The 19794-nt window shown below is 42.1% G+C and overlaps 1 protein-coding gene across 6 annotated transcripts in view; it reads right to left on the reverse strand.

Moving 5' to 3' along the window:
- PCLO (piccolo presynaptic cytomatrix protein) overlaps nucleotides 1-19794 on the reverse strand; it is a gene marked incomplete at its 5' end in the record, with an annotated part of 241011 nt that overhangs the window by 117410 nt on the left and 103807 nt on the right. The gene's annotated exons all lie outside the window — the stretch shown is intronic.

Below are 19794 nucleotides of genomic sequence, written 5' to 3' on the forward strand. Positions count from 1 at the left end.
CAAAGAGTTGTAGTTGATTAACTACCTGTATTGAAATGGACTATATAACTGTAAATATATTCACAAAAAGGCAAACTCTTAAACAGAGATCTTTTCAAAGATATTGAAAACAGAGTGAAATAACTTAGGATTTAATAAATTAAAGCACCACTCCTTGTTAGGGCAGGCAAATAAATATTATTTTCATTCTCCTCACTTGGTTCAAAATGGTTTTAAACAAGGGTACCATCAATCTCTGTCCTGCTGATTAAAATTTGCTCCCACTGATTAATCAGCTACCAGTTCAAGATAGAGACTTAAGAGAATTCTTTGCTTAACAGACATGACAAAGAATGCATGCATCATCTGAAAACACCAACGACTGAGCTGTATGAGGAAGTATAGTTCTGAGCAGAAATAAGCTTTTTTTAAATTAATTTAATACCTAGAATAAAATCCAACTGCTAATAGATATTCACAAGGCCGACTCTGGCTAAAATAATTAGGGATAAAAGCTCTTTTAAAGAGCATCAGAAAATATAACTCACTGCGTGCTGTGTGTTGTTGTACTGTAGATTTAACTCTTACACACAAAGCACCAAAGTCTGCAATTTCAAAACTAATTTTTGTGGAATGTAATATTTTTAAATTTCAATTTTTCGACAAAGTTAAAGACAACAGTAATGATTACTTTCTTAAAGTTTTCAATGTTTTTGGGATACATTAAGTCAACAGTCTGAGGAATGACCCAGCCAATTTCTACCTTGTTAGATGTGCAACTTATTTCAATGCAAGAATGAGGCACATCTGTTGCTAAAAAGCTAAGAGGACGTTCAAAAGTCAACAGATGCACATATTTAACTCTCTCCACTGAAATAAGTGGGAGTGAAAAATGCTTAGCTTTGGCTTGATTATGCCCTGATTTCTGTGGTAAGTCTCTACCATGTTATAGCAGCATCCATGAATGTTGGGAAGCAAGGAAACCTTTCATAGAATCATAGAATTGTAGAGCTGGGAGGAATTCCAGTGGTCATCTGGCCTAGTGCCATGCAACACCGCCCAAAAAAATCCCTCCTCACAGTTTGCAGCTCTGCTAAGCCAAAAATCTGTAGGACATGGAACAACTTAATGCAATCCTTCTAGGTAATTTCTAGTAGGGACCAGAGAAGGGAATTCCACCAGTTCCTATAGAATATGCATGCCATAAACATCAGAGTCCTCAGAAATGAGCAGTGCTCTAAAGGGATACTGAATAATACTGCCTTTTTAATAGAATCAGAAAATCATAGTGTTGGAAGTGGCCATGATGGTCATCTAGTCTCACCCCCTGCAATGCAGGAATCTTTCACTCTACATGGGGCTCAAACCCACAATCCTGAGATTAAGGCTGGATCTATATATAAAAACCGATATGGGGGGGGGGGAGCTCCCAAGGCAATCTGCCATTGACTTTGGATTCTGCTCTACAGTGCCATCTGTGTCGCATTTTTATAACACATTTTAACGTTATAAATTGACCTGTGTAGCTGAGTCCTAAGAGGCTCATGCTCTATCAACATAGCAAAACTAGAGCTTACATACAATAATTAAGTTGTCTCTTTCTTACTGAAAGCTAGTTTTGTGAAGCTACGAAAGGAATGAGAGGAAACACAGAGTCCCTCTTCAAAGATCGACAGAAAACGTCCCTCCCCCATTGTTTCCATCTCTTCCTTCCATGTGCAGACTTGAACAAAGGCATTTCTGTAGCAGAATTTATAATCTGCTTGGGGTGAGGTGGGGACATGAAGCAAAGCCCAGCAGTTATAATCCCAGTCAGCTCAAAATCCACCTTCCTGAGGCAAAATTCACCTGCCTAATAACATGGCGCCTACTCACAACTGTCTCTAAATGAAATTGTACAAGATTTCTTGCACTTGCCCAAACTGCGATTCCAGAAAGCACCAGCTACAAATATAAATGCGTTCTCCCCACCTTTCCAATCAAATTTGCAAAAGGATCCCAACTTCACCATTGGTGTAAGTTCGGGCTGGAGAATAATGTTACCTTTCCCCAGTTAACAGGCTATACAGTGGTACCTCGGGTTACATACACTTCAGGTTACATACACTTCAGGTTACAGACCCCGCTAACCCAGAAATAGTGCTTCAGGTTAAGAACTTTGCTTCAGGATGAGAACAGAAATCGTGCAACGGCAACAGGAGGCCCCATCAGCTAAAGTGGTGCTTCAGGTTAAGAACAGGTTCAGGTTAAGTACGGACCTCCATAACGAATTAAGTACTTAACCCGAGGTACCACTGTATATCCCTACAGATAGGCATTGTTTTGCAGGTTAGTCAAGTATAGATAAGAAGTCCTAGCTCTTCAGTAATCCCAATAAGCCGAACTCCATTTTATAGCTCTTATTTTTAAACACTACTTTTCAGTAAAGTGCAAATGTAAGGTCTGTGCTTATACAGCTCTGCTTAGAGTCTCTGTTGTACAGTTTTCTACAGCGGGTTTTCCAGGGAAGAAACAAATGTAAAATCCTTTTTTCCCAATGTGCACAGGTTTTTAAAAAGTGCCTTGTCAGTGCATGTTAGGTTTTGAGAACTGCGTGCTCATTTGAAGCCTGTAAAGTAAAAGAAAGAGTCTATGAACCTTATTATGTCATCAGCCTCTAGGCTGTTGGTTCCCTGTCAGAATGGTTTTCTGTAAAATTGAATTTTGTACCGTGAAGTCATATGCCTCAGCTTTAGCCTTGTCTTCTCCTCAGTTAACCTCATGCCCTGAATACAAGCTTCTTCCTGGGGCCATCTTTTCAGTTTGCCTGCAACCCATATTTATTAGGGCCCTAGAAATGGGCATTCCGCCCCACCCCCGGTCTAACACTAATGTTCTCTGCAATAGTATTGTAAGAAATCCAGTAGCCAATTTGATTATTTCAAATCAACATTCAGCCCCTCTCACCTTGGCCTCCCTGCCCTCTAGCCTCCCTGATTTCTAGATGTGGGGGTGCAGAAGAAACACTGATGGAAGCAGTAACATGGAGAAAGAATGGATGTGACCAACTGACTTCATGTTAGCAACAGTTCATTGTGATAGTCCTATCCATCGTGAAAACCAGGAATTCACATTTCAGATTTCCCATGCTTCACGTTCTCTAAATTAAAGATCTGCCTTTTGTATTCACAGTCTTAACATGTCTTTTCTATGAAAATAATTGATTATAAGTAGTGAAAAGGATGCTGCATGTTACCAGAGCAGAAAGAAAACAATCTCAGTAATCATATTTGGTGTACAGCTGATAGCAACATGGTCACATGGCCTGTTGTTGCTATGGCACTATACCTTCCCCAGGTTCTTTTAAGCAGGCTCCCAATTAGCTGACTGAAAGAATCTGCATTTACTTACATTCATAACAAATGAACATGCCAGGAAAGCTTAATTAAATGGCAGTATATGACCTCCCATTCATATTATTATTGTCTTGAATTGATAGTCACCATTGTGTCTAACCGTCTCATTTTAACCATACAGCAATGAGGAAACACCGGGTTGCATTCATTTGGAAACTAATCCAATGATTTTCAATTACCATTTATATCAACTTTGAACAATCGTGCATTATTCTAATCTAAATCTTTCAACTAGCCTTTTGCTCTCTCGCACACGTCATCATATGGCTTTCATCAGTACTGCAAATGATCTCCACTCTCATTTAACCCACCTCTGATCTTCCACAATCCTTCGAAATACTCTTGTCTCAGTACTACTGTATCTTTCCTAGTAGGCACATTAAAACAAACTCACAGAGGTGAGGGGCTGTGGAAGGCTGATTAAAGCTGTTGGGGACTACAGGAAGCATCAGGGAGAAGACCTGATCATTGAATGCTGCAGCTCCAGCCTCTGGAAACTGTGAGGCGTGGACAACGCAGCAGATATAAAATGATTCTGTTCCTGCAGGCCACACCCAGAAGGGATATCATTCATCAGTTCTACCAGCCCCTTGTATACCTGACCTCCAAGAAGTCCTGGAGCCGGAATCCAGAGTAGGCAGAAGGTCTACAGTAGATACAAGGAGTGCTTTCAGACAGGTGTTTATTGTGGGATCGGTGCTCCTCATGTATGTACATTTTCCACAGTGTCTACACAATGTCATTGGCCACAAAATGCAAAGTTGCGATTCCTAATACAATTTCTTTTCAAAAACTAAGGTAATTCACTGGTGAAAAATCCAGCTGGTTTAAGTCTTTCTTACATTGGGTTAAGCGCTGCACAGCCAGCAGGTGCCGAAATACATGTCCCATAGGCTCCCCACTCCTGCTCTAGGATCATCACCAAACTTAATGTCAGCTTGTCGAGTTTCACCAAAGTCTTTTGCATGAAATTGGTATCTAATGCAGCAGAATTCAGAAAAAAGGTGGACTTTTCACATTATTAATGCAAAACTCAAAGTGAGCCAATTACTCTAATGACTTGCTGGGGTGAGGCAATTCCATATAACTAAAGAATAAAATAACAAGTATAAAAAAGGAGCTAGATTTGACCTTGGGTTTTATTTTTTCATCCATCACCAAAATGGTGTTATTAACTCCTCAGTTTCAACAAAACGCACAGCATTTAAAATCAACGGGTACTGAGTTTGCTGAAAGAAATTAGAATTAGAAAGGAAAGGAAAGATAAGGAAGAAAGAAAGACTCCTATACCTCTGTGCTGCAGTAAGCAATTTGTTTTATATAACTTGTCAGCAGTAACTATAGTAACAAAATAATTTAAGAAAGTACACATCTGCAGCATTGCCTAATCTGCTGTTAAAGCTTTCTCTTGGAAAGATGAAACCTCTCATAAGTTTCATTGGGTTTTTGGGGGGAGGGGATATAGGCAAGCAATTTCAAAAAGCAACCAGTTAATCCTACCCAGTGGCATTTATGTGATACCCTGGAAGCATGCAGGGCTGTTTCTGAGCTTCTAGATGGGAGCTACATGGGAAAGGATGCCATTTGCATGAACTAGTGCCTCTATGTGTAGGCTGTGCATGCAGTAGCAACAATTTCAACAATCATGGCAGCCTGGGAAAAAATACACTGTTGAGGGGAGAATGGGCTACCCCAATTTGTGAGATTCATGAGCCCTGTTGAGATATGTGGCGATGCTGCTTGATACAAATGTGAGGTCTTCAGAACTTCCATTTGCTCCCATTGCGTACATGGGGCTTCCAGGAAGTGGGGCCCAGTTCTAAGCAATCTTGATTGAGTAAGAATGTGCATCTCTGCCCACGGAGCCAGGGAAACCATATGTTGTAAGATAAATTTAACAGTCTCCTCTACAAGATGTCACTTAAAATTTCCTGAGATGATTCCAAAGCATTCTAGCCCTGCTCCAGCACTCTGGTACACAAACACACACACACACACACACACACACACACACACACACACAGAGGGAGCTTTTCGCACTAGCAGGGCTGCTGTGTCTTGGAAAGCTCATTACTGAATATAGGACTACCTCTACTTTTTCTGGCCTGGAAGTGAATAGACTGGACTTGTTTGCACAAAGCTTTCTGCACCTTATGATTACGAATCAATTTTTGTACACTTAATGCCAAAATAGGCTTCTAAGTGGTTCACAGAATATGAAAACCAATTACACAACACTGTTAAAAAAATATACCATAATTATACAATGACACCATAATTATAGAACACAATAAAGCAATTCCATTAAAATATTAAATATAAACATCCATAATTAAAATATGCAACAAAACAATCCCATTAAAACACAGCAGTAAAAACAGGAAACTCAGGTGAAGACATCTGCATAAGGGGGCCATTAGGTCCAGTCGTGACCGACTCTGGGGTTGTGGCGCTCATCTCGCTTTATTGGCCACTTCTGGCAAACCAGAGCAGCGCACAGAAACGCCGTTTACCTTCCCGCCGGAGCGGTACCTATTTATCTACTTGCACTTTGACGAGCTTTCGAACTGCTAGGTTGGCAGGAGAGGGACCAAGCAACGGGAGCTCATCCCGTCGTGGGGATTCGAACCGCTGACCTACTGATCGGCAAGTCCTAGGCTCTGTGGTTTAACCCACAGCGCCACCCGTGTCCCTGGATGGGACATACCTGTCTGCAAAATTCTGAAAATGATTACACTTGTGAAATGCTTTTTTAAAAAAAATCTTGCCACATTCTGGTGTTGATGTTGGGCTTTAGGGAAGCCTGCCATGAATAAAATGACACAAGTAATAAATCTTTCATTTATTGCAAAGTACCCTGAATTATTTTTTTTGTAAAGAATGGAATGATACAAACGAGTAAGTTAACCTTACTAAAATAAATTTGAATATTATTGATCATTTATTGTCACCAGATGGCGGAAATGTATATAAAATGGTACTTAGGGATGAGTGAGTCATTGCATGAGCACTTCACTCCCCCCCCCCCCCCGCTTTTGGTTGTAAAGCCTAGAAAATGTGTCTCCTTCCTTACATTTCCACTCCATCACATAATTATGTATCCAGGCAGTAGCTTTCTTCATCTGTATGCTTGCAGTTGTTTCTGACCCTTTGTTTCCACCTCTAGTATACTCAGAAAACACTTTCTCTAGCCCACGGCTTCTCCATGCAAAGAAGCTTTTTTGTTAGCTTTCCCCCAACCTCTCAGCATTCTGATTATTATTCGCTGCCTCCCACCTGAGGCCAAGGTTGCCCAGGTGCAAAAGACCGTGTGATATGAAGGAAGCTAATAACCTCTGTTTAAGTTACAGATAGGTAGCCGTGTTGGTCTGCCATAGTCAAAACAACAAAATTCCTTCCAGTAGCACCTTAAAGACCAACTAAGTCAGTTCTTGGTATGAGCTTTCGTGTGCATGCACACTTCTTCAGATACACAGTGTGTATCTGAAGAAGTGTGCATGCACACGAAAGCTCATACCAAGAACTGACTTAGTTGGTCTTTAAGGTGCTACTGGAAGGAATTTTGTTGTTTTAACCTCTGTTTAGTCCTCTTAGTAATCCTCCCAAGTGTTTGTTCCTGAAGCTGATGGCCTATTGATCAGCACCCAAACTTAAGATTCAGCTGAACGAAGTGTGATTGAATAGTGTCAGTTACTACTAGGGTGTAGCACAATGTTACACATCGCCCCAATCTCTGAGCAGTGCAAGATTCTAGGGGTTCCAGGAACAGGGTTTGTGCTTCCATTTGGGAAAATGAGACACAGTGAAGATTGCTGGGTCTTTACGGTATATGATTTATTTACACACACATATATAGACATACAAACTGAGTCTACGATGGAGGGGTTCACAGCATTAGCAACCGAAGAGGTTTCAGCTTTGTCCTTGCTCTGCGGTTTGCCTTCCTCGGTCATATAACATCCAGCTTACTCTCACCACACTAACATACCATAAGTGCTGGCTTTTTCTAACACAGAGAGAGACCCCATTCCTTTCATCCTCTGTTGTGTAAATGACCCATTACCCCAGGCTTAACACCACAAAGGAAATTAATCTGACTCATTTAACACTTATCTCATGTTGATTCCCTAGGATTGTCATTGTCTAATACGCACCTTAGTAAGTTTGCCTGGCTAAGTTAAAGGTAAAGGGACCCCTGACCATTAGGTCCAGTTGTGGCCGACTCTGGGGTTGCGGCGCTCATCTCGCTTTATTGCCCGAGGGAGCCGGCACACAGCTTCCAGGTCATGTGGCCAGCATGACTAAGCCGCTTCTGGTGAACCAGAGCAACGCACGGAAACGCCTTTTACCTTCCCGCTGGAGTGGTACCTATTTATCTACTTGCACTTTGATGTGCTTTCGAACTGCTAGGTTGCCTGGCTAAGTTACACACATGTTAATTCCAAGGAATTAAAAGCATCTAACACACAGCCCAAATACACACATGGGTCTAGCTATCGCCTCACATCACTTCTGATGCCCCAAGCCGTAATTAAATTCTAGAACCTACAAACCTATAACAGTATAATGAAAAAGAAATAAGTCAACCTATTTCTTTCCCCTCCCTCTGAGCTTTTCCATGGCATCTCTTTCACCTGGTCTGACAAATCTGTTTAGGAGAAGGTAGAGAGAGGAGCAAAACATCTGAAACAAGATCACCACTAAGTTGCATCAAATCAGTAGATAGTGATCTGTTTTCTGTATGTGTGTGTATGTGTGTGTGTGTGCATGCATGCATGGATGCATGTATGTGTGTAACATTTTTGAGGAACATTTTAAAAAATGTAACATGGAAAAATTGGGAGGCATTATGGTAACCTTCAGTATAGAAATTGCTCCTGCATAGTGGGCTAGTGTTATTTACAAACACAAACTCTCCCTTTAAGAAAATACAGTGGTACCTTGGTTTGCAAACAGTCTGGTTTGGATACGTTTTGGATTACAAACACATCAAACCCGGAAGTGCGTGTCCCGGTTTGCAACCTTTTTTTGGATTACAACCCACTTTTTCTTTTTTGGATTACAAACAAAAAAATTTTGGAGGCCCTATTGGAGAAAGCGCGCCTTGGGTTACAACTTGTTTTGGTTTACAAACGGACCTCCAGAACGGATTATGCTTGTTAACCAAGGTACCACTGTACACAATTCTCCTTAGTCTATGCGCTCAATAGCTATTTTGGCTGCCTTGTCCTATTATATTATTCTTGCCTAAAATACATTATATAAATTACATTTTCAGATACGCTTTCCTGGGAAAGATGAATTATCAAATTACATTATATAAAGGCAGGCATGGCCATGATGAAACATGAGAGCTTGGATGATTGAAGCTGCAGGAAGTTCAGCGTACCAGCGTACCATATATTAAATTATGCAGACCTAGAGAACCTGGAAGATGGAATCCGAGAACAATGGTAACATTTTGGAGCTCAGAAAAACAGTTCAACACACCCTTTTTACCTAGAGCTGAAGCTTCCTAGAGGCACATAAGTTCCATGAGTTCAAAGAATGTCCTAAAGGCACAGGAAGACAATCCCATCTCTGAATTTAATAATGCTTGTACCAGAACAGTTTTTGGAAGGAAGACTCCTCTAAACACATCTGTACTTGACTCTGAACTCCTGGGAGTTAGTACAACAATTCAGGAAAGGGATATGTTATAGGACTTCTAGAACTGTGCTGTAAATCTGCTCCTGAGTAGCCCAGTTAAAACATGTGGATTTATGTGGGTTCTGAACATCCCGGCTAGGTCTAAATAGGGGAAACACATCACTAGAAACTCAGAATTCAAGTGGTGTGTAGTAAGATTTTAAGAATGAAGGTAACATTTAAGAATTTGCATAGTGGTTGCATAACTGAGCTAATAATTTTGAATAAAAGTGATACTGATCACAAGCGGTTGTTGGTTAAATGATATGAATTCCCCTGGAAATGCTCTTGCACTCTACTTAATCCTAAATCCTGAAGCCAAAACATGCTAAATAATCCTGTGTTCACTTTGCTCTCTCCTGTACAAGATTCATTTTTTTAAAAAAAATAGGGTTTCATGAGGTTGTTTTTTTTTTAATGTTGCGAGTGTGTGTCTTAATTACAGTGCCTTTCCCTTCTGTCACTGTCTTCATGTACCACGCCATGCAATTTTCACAATAGTTTTTGCAATTTCACAAGAAATTGCCATCTTTGACCTGGTTTGCACAAATGAACTTGATTGAGTCTCAGGCTCCAATGCTCTCCTGCCCCCTCAGATCCTTCTTCACCGTATCCTAAGTAATGGAACTAAATGGACAGACTCAGGATCTAGAAGGGGAACAGGAAGTGTTAGGACAGGAAATCTGAACACTCTCCCTCATGACAGCTTAGTATGAGCATACTTTGTGGGCATACCAAGAACAGAATATGGACCTTACCTCTGAGCAGACTGGTGGGAGTACCCCTAGAACTGAACCTAGACTAACTTACCTTTAGTTTAAAGTCTACAAGTAAAAAGGTAAAGGTAAAGGTACCCCTGCCCGTACGGGCCAGTCTTGACAGACTCTGGGGTTGTGCGCCCATCTCACTCAAGAGGCCAGGGGCCAGCGCTGTCCGGAGACACTTCCGGGTCACGTGACCAGCGTGACATCGCTGCTCTGGCGAGCCAGAGCCGCACACGGAAATGCCGTTTACCTTCCCGCTGGTAAGCGGTCCCTATTTATCTACTTGCACCTGGAGGTGCTTTCGAACTGCTAGGTTGGCAGGCGCTGGGACCGAGCAGCGGGAGCGCACCCCGCCGCAGGGATTCGAACCGCTGACCTTTCGATCGGCAAGTCCTAGGCGCTGAGGCTTTAACCCACAGCGCCACCTGCGTCCTTAAGTCTACAAGTACTTTATGCTAATAAAACATCCATTGTGAGCCTGAGATTGGAAGCCAGAGTAGAACCTCCAGAATTGATCCTGGCTCATTTCAACGGAACATAATTTACACCACCCACAGTTCCTGGTTCGGATGTAACAACAATCTGTGGGGAGTTTAAACTAGAACATGGATACTTCCAGTGTCCTCTTCTGATCCATACTGGAAATATGAGGCTGAAGCAGAACACCAAACCATCACTTGGCATCACACCCAAACCAGGCCCATTATCACTTAAGCATGTCATACGAAAAGTCACATGGAAGGTACAACTTCTGAACTAGGCGTTGTCATTTAAATAGATCTTTATGCTGCTGCATGGTTAAAGTGGTTTATTTTGACAAATAAATCTTATCAAAGTACTATATCTTTAAGTTCTGGAACGAAGCAGCACTTGCAAATCAGCATTCAGCTGCAACTCATTTCCCTCCCTGTTTAGGAAGCTTTCGTTGGCAGTGGAACACTAATGAATTTCATCCAATAATGCAGCACATGGCACCAGTGTGGCTCTAACTTTTGAGGGGAGAGACTTTGTAGTACTTGTCTTCTATAGCTGTCCGCTGCAGCCCACACTGCCTTTGTGATTCAGTGAGATGGTCTGATTAACTTGCTAGCAGGAATAATGCCATCAGAACAGATGGGCTTTAGTGGAGGAAGCAAAAGGCCATGTATGTGTACTATCATCTAGGGTGTTTGCTCAGAATTCGGGAACGTAGCCAGGAATGATCTGAATTGTGCAGGCCATGCAGAAATACATGCACCCCTGTGGCCAAGAGGAGATGTCACAGTTAATTTTAGTTTTTGCTGTGATAACTTAAAGTCACAAAGATAAACTCCATTTTGACTGCAGGTGTGACCAATCTGTGGGATGTTCTTTTTGAAGATTCAGTTCCTAAAAAGGTAAAGGTAAAGGGACCCCTGACTGTTAAGTCCAGTTGCGAACAACTCTGGGGTTGCGGCGCTCATCTCGCTTTATTGGCCGAGGGAGCAGGCGTTTGTCCGCAGACAGTTTTTCCGGGTCATGTGGCCAGCATGACTAAGCTGCTTCTGGCGAAACTAGAGCAGCGTACAGAAACACCATTTACCTTCCCACTGGAGTGGTACCTATTGCACTTTGACGTAGAAATCTTATCAAAGTACCATATCTTTAAGTTCTGAAATGAAGCAGAACTTGCAAATCCACTTGCACTTTGACGTGCTTTCGAACTGCTAGGTTGGCAGGAGCTGGGACCGAACAACAGCTCACCCTGTCATGGGGATTCGAACTGCCTACCTTCTGATCAGCAAGCCCTAGGCTCAGTGGTTTAGACCACAGCGCCACCCGCGTTACTATAGCCCCCAAAATATTGCTATGACATGAGAGGTTTGATCTATGCTGCATTTAATTCTACATGAATCTTCAGAAACACACCTTAGTACTTCTTAAGAGTTTAGTTTTTCCTCTTCACTTCTCTTATGACTAGAGATGGAAGATAAATTCAAATAAGTTTGCATTTAAAAGCAGACTTAGCTGATTCAAACTCTTTGAAGCAATATGTGAACAGAAACACAACCAATCCTTTGAAAGTTGCACTTCTCTGAGTTTTAAAATGCAATTCTCCACCCAAGCAATTTGTACAAAAAGTACATAATTGCATATAATAGTAAATATAACATACAAAAATGCTTCACATTAGAGAAATCTGCATACAAAAAGACAGTGCTTTTTTATTAAAAATGTTTAGGGGTACTCTCATTTCCCTACTCATATTGAAATACTGCCCCTCAGTGAGGCCAAACATAGATTCACAAAATGTTTAGGGGTTTGCATACCCCTGCAACCCCCCAGAAAAAAGCACTGCAAAAAAAAGAGGCCAAATGCTGGTGAATTTTCATGAGGACATTTTTTTTGGGGGGGGGAATCATAAATTTATGTGGAATGTGGGGAGCTCAACTTAAGAATGGATAAATGAGAAATTAAGAAAAATGAAAAACGATCTATTCACTTATCCCTATCTGTGACAATTAGGGAGACCTCGTTTTTCAAAAGTAAAAAATGTATATTTTCACATATCATTTCAGACACCTTTTAGCATCCAGGGGCTCTATTTAATCCTCCAAATTATTTATTTATGAGCAAACCCTTCACCAACAGATGATAGATTTGTATTTTGGGTACATTTGTTATGTTGAATTAATTTTGTCACCAGTGGTTATTTCTATTTCCCCACTGTCTTTGTTGGTTTCTGGTTGTTTTTCATTGTTAGTTAAGTACGCATTTCATGTTTTCTTAGCAGTACATTTTAAAAGTGCTCTGCTTAAGAGTGGTATTTGCTTTATCTATTTCTTCTGGTGAATTAAAACAAAAGCAACAACCCTCAATCAATAAACACAAACAGCCATTAAAAACACAACTAAGAGGGAAACAGGGTTAAGGGTTAAGGGGGTGATATGATAGCCATGTTCAAATATATAAAAGGATGTCACATAGAGGAGGGAGAAAGGTTGTTTTCTGCTGCTCCAGAGAAGCGGACACGGAGCAATGGATCCAAACTACAAGAAAGAAGATTCCACCTAAACATTAGGAAGAACTTCCTGACAGTAAGAGCTGTTTGACAGTGGAATTTGCTGCCAAGGAGTGTGGTGGAGTCTCCTTCTTTGGAGGTCTTGAAGCAGAGGCTTGACAACCATATATCAGGAGTGCTCTGATGGTGTTTCCTGCTTGGCAGGGGGTTGGACTCCATGGCCCTTGTGGTCTCTTCCAACTCTATGATTCTATGATTCAGTGGTGTAAACTGAGGCTTTTTGAAGTTTAATTGTTATTCCAGAGGTGCATTTGTAAAAGTGGGTCATAGGTAAAGGTAAAGGTACCCCTGCCCGTACGGGCCAGTCTTGACAGACTCTGGGGTTGTGCGCCCATCTCACTCAAGAGGCCAGGGGCCAGCGCTGTCCGGAGACACTTCCGGGTCACGTGGCCAGCGTGACAAAGCTGCATCTGGCGAGCCAGAGCCGCACACGGAAACGCCGTTTACCTTCCCGCTGGTAAGCGGTCCCTATTTATCTACTTGCACCCGGAGGTGCTTTCGAACTGCTAGGTTGGCAGGCGCTGGGACCGAGCAGCGGGAGCGCACCCCGCCGCAGGGATTCGAACCGCCGACCTTTCAATCGGCAAGTCCTAGGCGCTGAGGCTTTAACCCACAGCGCCACCTGCGTCCCCAAAAGTGGGTCATAGCAGGGACCTTTTTCTTTAAAAACAAACACGGAAAAACCAGGAAGAGACCAAAGGAGAAGAAATACAAATGGAAAGCGCGAGAAATGAATGAAGGCATTGTCAAACAAAACCAAAAAACGCAGCAAAGCGGGTTTCATTAATGCCTATCAGTACAGGAGGTACATGTAACCCTACACTCATTAGCATTTCCCAAAGTGTGACTGGGAGAGAACCTGGGATTCCTTTCTCACGTAAACAGGTTAAAAAGGGAGACTGCTGATTTGAGAAACCTAAAAGGTGAAGAGTCAGTCTTACACATATCTAAGAGAGGCAAAAAACCCACCACCTGACTCACTGCTTGTGGTTTGCAAGGCAGAAACCAACCATGAGCATTGGTTTGTATGCAAAACAGAAACAGTAAAACAGGAAAGCGCCATTTTACATGCTCCATGACAGGAAGCCATACGGTCTGCAATTCTATCTGCATTTTAAAGAAGTTGCAGCCAATCCTGAGTTACTGGTGAATTTACTTACATAATATAACTAAGCATCTGTGCCTTGTTAACATATTAACGTCTTTAAAAAATGTATATCCAAAAAAATGTATGTCCACGTATCTAGAAATGCAAGGTGCAGAAGTGGTCCTAGCATTTTAGGTATCATGCTATTGGATTTTAAAGGTTTTAAAAAACATCTTCTTAAAAAAAGATTTTTTAAAGAAATAAGTCAAATTCAGATCAGTAAAACACATACAAATATATTCAACCCCAAATATGTATTTTTCACATAACTTATTTCACATTTTCTATAAATGTATTTTATCCACCAGGAAAGTTTCAGCTGCCTGGAGAAAGATCTCCGTATATACTAATTCCCTACAGAGGAGACCCTACAGAGGTCTTTCAGACCATATAATGAATAAACCAACCTCTTATACCAGCACTCATGAGTTCATGGACATGCTATAGCCCCTGCAGAGTTTAAGGTGTCACAAGGTAATTTTTTTTGTTTCCTGCAACAGGCATAATAGTGATCCTTCTGGAATTTGTAGTTAATATATAGGAAACTTGGTGGGGGAGGGGGACTGAGAATAAAATTTCCCCAATGTATGGTCAAGTTGCAATTGATGGTGCTTTTCAAATGGCACTACAGATTAAGAAGGTTTTTTTTTTATTTTTACATTTTCAATATAAAATGTAAAATGTAGTCCCACAGTGCTGAGATAAGAGAAATGCTGCATGCTCTTTGACAGTTGCACTGTGGTGATCAGAACCAAGATTGGTGATAAGAGACCCTTTATTTTCAATTGTAGCACTTAGATGTTAGATTAGAGATAACAGGTGCCATATGATGTCAGAAGACTGACAGGTGGGCATGCTTTGTCCAAAAAGGACTTGAGGGCCAAACCCCACCTTATGGGCTGAGGGTTCCTCACTATTGCTTTTGAGGATTAGTGACCACTTCATCAGAAAAAAAGCAAAGCAAACTCTGATGTACAGCTTGTATGTAATACATCACAAGACAACACCCTTCAGTAGTTTAGTTTGCCAAATAACAAAGTTTGCAGCAGAATTAACCAAAGGTTGTAGAAGGGTGAAAACAAAGAAAATAACTCCCAATCATCAAATACCTGATAACCTTAACATCCTGTTAGGTTCAATGTCCAGGCACCATTTTGTGCCCCAGTACAAAGCTGTAATACAGCCCCAGCTCCCCTGCTTGCCCCCCCCCCCAATATACATCCAACAATCCCATTCAAAGGAATCCTATTGGTTATGAAGTTGTTTTAATTATGAAATTACATTTTCTACCTGACTCATCTTATGAAAGCATCAGATTGGAGTAGAACAATGCACCTGGAAAGGGTTATAGCACCTCAACATTTTATTTAAAAGCAGTCCCAACACTAGTTCAAATGAAAAAGAAATATATTCTGTAAATAATAATAATGCAATGAAAAGGCAAGGCAACTATCTAGCATATTGCATAACTTTCACCACTAGTCTGAGTAAACAAACAAATGAGGACTGGTTACTGTGTCTGCTTACCCTGAACTTAAGGAGCAGTTAGTTGTCACTAGTAGCTAAAAGGTTCTAGTATTTACTGCATACAAAAGAAGAGCCTTAGTTTAAATTCTTTCAGGTGGATGTCATGAACTGTGAACATCCTTTACTCACAACCCTTCATTATACTGCCATGCATGCAGACGGTTAAATAATGGTACAAGAATCCAGGTTTTTTGTTAATGCTTCTGAACAGAGTGAGTATGGTCCTCTATTGATTTTATAAACTTCAGAAGTATTATTAGAATTGTTAATTATAAGTACCGCATTTTTCGCTCTATAACACGCACCTGACCATAACACGCACATCGTTTTTAGAGGAGGAAAACAAGGGGGAAAGAAATTCTGAATGAAACAGTGGATGTATCATTTTTGTGCCTCATGCTGTGGCCACAGACATGTGATCTGATGGTGAATTTGGGGTGACCCAATGCAAAAATCCTGAGAATCCCTGTGGATCTGTGCTTTGTAACCACGTTTTTGCACCATTGCAGCTCCAGGCAACAGTGGGTGCGTGATTTTTTTGGTGCAGGCTGTAGCCATGGACATGCTATGTGATCTGATGGTGAATTTGGGGTGACCCAATGCAAAGATAGGGGATGCGGGTGGCGCTGTGGGTAAAACCTCAGTGCCTAGGACTTGCTGATCATAAGGTCGGAGGTTCAAATCCCTGCAGCGGGGTGAGCTCCCGTCATTCGGTCCCAGCTCCTGCCCACCTAGCAGTTCGAAAGTACCCCTAAGTGCAAGTAGATAAATACCGGTAGCTACCGCTTTATAGCGGGAAGGTAAACGGCGTTTCCGTGTGCGGCGCTGGTGCTGGCTCGCCAGCTGCAGCTTTGTCACGCTGGCCACGTGACCCAGAAGTGTCCGGACGGCACTGGCTCCTGGCCTCTTGAGCGAGATGAGCGCGCAACCCTAGAGTCGGTCACGACTGGCCCGGACGGGCAGGGGTACCTTTACCTTTAATGCAAAGATCCTGAGGATCCATGTGGATCCATGCTTTGTAACCATGTTTTTGCACCATTGCAGCCCCAGGCAACAGTGGGTGCAGGCTGTAGCCATGGACATGCTGTGTGATCTGATGGTGAATTTGGGGTGACCAAATGCAAAGATCCTGAGGATCCATGTGGATCCGTGCTTTGTAACCACGTTTTAAGTGGGGAGGGAAGGAAAAACACAGAAGGGACAAGGAGCATGAGAGGGGTGTGCAGAGAAGCAGCTGGCTAAGAATGCAGGAGAGGAGTTTAATGGGAGGGAGGAAAGGAAGGCAAAAGTTTCCATCCACCCACCCAAGCCAGCCCCCCCTCTCTCCCTCCCACCTGCATGTTTTCTGGCTGCCTGCGAGTCCCTAAAATGCTTCCCTGGACGCAGCAGCACCGGAGCACGGAGAGGAATTAGAAGGAAGGACGTGATCCTTTCCTTTCCCCTCTGCTTGCCTGGAGGGGAGGGGATTTCCCTGCTCTTTGTTCCGTTTGAGCAAACAGCAACCGAAACAGAAGAGGGTGGGCAGTAAGACCCTGAGGCAGAATGCAGGAAAGCAACAGCTTCCTCTCTTCAGGCGTCCCTCCTCCCTGACGCGCGATTTGATTTTTGCCTGATTTTTGCCCCTGCACTTGCGCCAGTCGGCTCCAGGGACCACACATTCGCTCAATAACACACACAGACATTTCCCCTTACTTTTTAGGAGAAAAAATCTGTGTGTTATAGAGAGAAAAGTACATAGTGTTTAGAGGCCTCTGCACATGGGGGCATCATTTATAGCCTCTGATAGACTTGTCCCCCGTGAATTGGTCTAGATCAGGGGTTGTCAACCTAGTCCCTACCGCCCACTAGTGGGCGTTTCAGGATTCTAGGTGGGCACTAAGGGGTTCTATGGCACAAGCTGAATCCTCCTTCCATCGAGCACTGGTGGGCAGTAAGGAAATTTTACCATCCAGAAAGATGCATTAGTGGGTGGTAGGTATAAAAAGGTTGGCTACCCCTGGTCTAAAGCCTAAAGATGATAGTCCTAATTGATTATGGAGGACAGGCCTTAAATTGTCACAGTTTGCGATCTAGCAATAGGCCTTATGAAACAACACCAACAATAACAGATTGGCAGACACTTCTGATAGAGTGTTTTCAACTGGCAAAGCTGACGGGAAAAGTCAGGGGAGTTTTAAACCAGAAAACATACGGAAAATGGAAAATATTTAAAGAATATATAAGATTATATTGCAAAAATGATACCATCTTAGCAGAATTGGAATGATCCTTGCGAATAACAGATAAATGATATAAACATTATAGTGGAATGTATGAAAAAGGATATAAAACAAAACTGCGCGATAATACCATGACAACAGAAAAAGTATAACGAGAAAGATGGGAAGTTTTTTGCCAAAAAAAAATTATTTGATAGATATAATGTCGTATAAATCTTTGGTCTCCCCCCCCCCCTTTTATCATTTTTTTGTCTTTGTTTCAAAATTTTCCTTCCCCCCTTCTTTTCTTTTCTTTTCTTTTCTTTTCTTTTGTATTTAAATCTGAAATACTTACTGTGGCGTTTGCCCTCCTAGCTGTGTGACATCATACTGGGTTCATAAGGAAAGGGTAAGTAATTGTAAAATGACTAACCTATAGGAACCCAAGAGTAGGAGTTAGAGTTAGAGTTGTTAAGAAGTCAGTCTGGAGTTAGAGAAGAGAGAGGGAGGATAAGTCTGTGGGTTGGGCTAGTCTGATGTGACAGAGTGAGACAATCTGTTAAGAGGAGTCAGTCAAATAGTTGAGGTAATCAGTCAGACGGTATTAGGAAGATATAGGCCGGTAAAGAAACTAAGGTTAAGAAACTGACAAGAAAATTATCTGAGAAACCATAAACTTGTTAATGCTTATAAAATAAACTTGTTTATTTGGTTTAATTTTAACAACTGTCTGGACTCAGTGTGTACCCGAGAGTAACGGGTTGGTGGCAGTGGGGAAGTCAGCACAGTGGTGGCACAGGGATCAATAGACCGTCAAACCTCCAGGGACTCTGTGTGATCGCCACACTTACCTTCATTGTGTGTTTGTATCTTTGTATTTTAAACCAATAAAGATTTAATAATAATAAGGGAGTCTGGAGGGACAGTGACTATTTCTGACCCCGGTGGCCCGTTTACAGCTCTCCACGAGACCGAGGGCAAAGTTCTGAAGCAGGAACCACTTCTGCCCTTGTGCATTTTCAAATTGTGCATGTGTGGAGCCTTCACAAGTAAAGGGTGTGCCCTGCTTGAGACAAATTTGTGGAAGGCTATGAAGGAGCCAAGGGACACGGGTGGCGCTGTGGGTTAAACCGCAACAGGGTGAGTTCCCATTGCTCGGTCCATGCTCTTGCCAACCTAGCAGTTCGAAAGCACGTCAAAGTGCAAGTAGATAAATAGGTACCGCTCCGGCGGGAAGGTAAACGGCGTTTCCGTGAGCTGCTCTGGTTCGCCAGAAGCGGCTTAGTCATGCTGCCCACATGACCCGGAAGCTGTACACCGGCTCCCTCGGCCAATAAAGTGAGATGAGGGACGCAACCCGAGAGTTGGTCATGACTGGCCTAATGGTCAGGGGTCCCTTTACCTTTATGAAGGAGCCAAAGATGATGTGTCAGAGGAGATGGGGCTTGGCTCTCTCTCGTGTTGAGTGTTTACATGTGGTAAAATGGAACATCCACAAAAGGCTTAAATCTGCCAGGAATGTGCATTTCTCAGTCCTCCTTCCCTCCATGATTTACTTTCTACAAGTATTTTTTCTGCTCTAGTACACTCTGTTGCCTTTCTCTCTTTAGTTCTGCACTCCAGCTGCATAAAACCCTCCAGTTTTTTCCTCAGTAAATCAAACATTTTGCAACTGATCACGCATATGCTCAAAGACTTGATACTGATTTCGTTAAACATATTGAACTAATACCAGCTATAAAAATAACACTTGTTTTTATTCCTTGGGTAAAAGTGTATCCTGCTTGTTTTATTCCTTGGGCAAAAGTGCATCATGCCTTCCATGCTGTCAGCTAACTAACTGCTGAATTTTCTTTGCCCAATTAATGAAGTATCAGGAGTCTAATTACTGGGTCTAGGAACTTACCTTCAGGACCAATTTTGAATATCACTTTGAAGTTATTGATGTTATGTGGCCTCAATTATATATTTGAAATTTTAATTTACACTGGCTGTGTAACAGTGGCGGGGGTGGGGGGGTGGGGTGCCCAGCACAATACAACACACAAATGTATAT

The sequence above is a fragment of the Podarcis gaigeae genome, assembly GCF_964106915.1.
Source record: "Podarcis gaigeae genome assembly, chromosome: 5".
NCBI classification, from domain to species: domain Eukaryota; kingdom Metazoa; phylum Chordata; class Lepidosauria; order Squamata; family Lacertidae; genus Podarcis; species Podarcis gaigeae.